The sequence below is a fragment of the Trichechus manatus genome, unplaced genomic scaffold (genome assembly GCF_000243295.1).
Source record: "Trichechus manatus latirostris isolate Lorelei unplaced genomic scaffold, TriManLat1.0 scaffold00181, whole genome shotgun sequence".
NCBI lineage: Eukaryota > Metazoa > Chordata > Mammalia > Sirenia > Trichechidae > Trichechus > Trichechus manatus.
In genome coordinates, this window is record NW_004444117.1 from 1,887,361 (window position 1) to 1,889,092 (window position 1,732).

Sequence of the window (1,732 nt, forward strand, 5' to 3'; positions counted from 1 at the left end):
ACTTTTTTGGTTTGTTTCTTGTGAATTGTTTGTTTGTTTTCTTTTTCTTTTCTCGAGTTGGGAACCCGTTCTGGCTGGGCAGTCCTGCGTGCCTTGGGACCTACCCCCTCAGCTTCCGCAGACGCGCAGAGGGATCCCTGAGCGCATTTCTTTTTTCGTGGATTTTTTTTTCTTTTTCTGTTTTTTGGGGGGGGTTTTCTTGTTTGTTTGTTTTTTAATTTGTTTTGTTTTCTTTTCCCTCATTTTCCCTTTTTGTCTTTCTTCATTACTCAGTTTCTCATCTCTCTATACCTCCCTTCTCTTCCTGTAACCTGAATACCTGGTAGTGAGTGACAACTCTATGTCTCCCAGCCAGGCGATACTTCAACACCTGCGAACAACTTCCCAATACCTTGTAGCCACACCGGTGGGATCCCTGGGAGCTTTCCTGTTCTTTTTTCTTTCTAATTTTTATTTATTCATTATTTTCTTTTCTTTTTTTTTTTCTTCTACTTCCCCTTTTTGTTTTTCTCCATTTCATAGTCTCTCATCTCTCCACTCCAGCGGAAAGCTCCCTTACCACTCTTTTTTGTTTCTTTGTATGTTTTTGTCACATATTCCTCTCTCCTCTCTCCCATACTCAACTCCACACATCACAAACTCCCCCCTCCATTCTGTCTACCTGCACCATGCACTTAACATCACACCACCAAGGAGGACAGGCATAGCCTACCAAAACCTGCCCTGCTCTGATTACTGACCCGCTCTGATGGCTGTAGTAAGTGCCACAAACAACCTATCCCATCAAATCCTCTTCAGCTAGACCTGCCCTGCTGTACCATATCTGAGCGACTGACCCTGCCAATTGGAGAAGGAGGTGAAAAGTATCATGCTCACAGATGAGCAAACAACAAAGAACACACAGCCCGCCTGCTCAAAGCCAAATTAAAAAAAAAAGGATGAAACGAACAAATCTACAATCAGTAAACAAGAAAAATAACTACTGAATGCCCTGAAGACAGCAGACAATATCAAAACATTTACAAAAACAGGACAGCATGGTTCCTGTAGGCATCCAAAATAAAACACCAGATGACTTTCCAGTAGAAGAAAAGGTACTAGAACCACCTGATAGGGAATTCAAATTTCTAATACTCAGAATTATCCAAGAGTTGAAGCAAAAAGTAGACAAAAATGAGGAAAAAAATAGACAAGTTCATGGAAAAGGCAGAAAAAATCATGGAAAATACAGACAAAAAATGGAAGAATTCAGGAAAGTAATGCAGGAACAAAATGCTAAAATAAATTCACAAATAGAAATTATACAAAACCAACAATTAGAAATCCAAAAGATAAACAACAAGGTTTCAGAAATGGACAGTGTCAATAGAAGGGCTGAGGAAAAGATTTGAAACAGTGGAAGACAGGATCAGTGGAACTGAAGACAAACATTTGTATACAAATCTTTTCGAGGAAAACTCACAAAAAAGAACAAAGAAAAGTGAAGAGACCCTGAGAATTATGTGGGATACAATCAAAAGCCAAAATTTTCGAGTGATCAGAGGTACAGAACAGGGAGAAAACAGAAAACACAGAGAGGATCATTGAAGAACTGCTGACAGAAAATTTCCCCAACATCATGAAAGATGAAAACCTGGACATCCAAGAATCTCAACGAACCCCATGTAGGATAGACCCCAAAAGAAAATCACCAAGGCATATCATAATCACACTCGCCAAAACCAAAGACAAA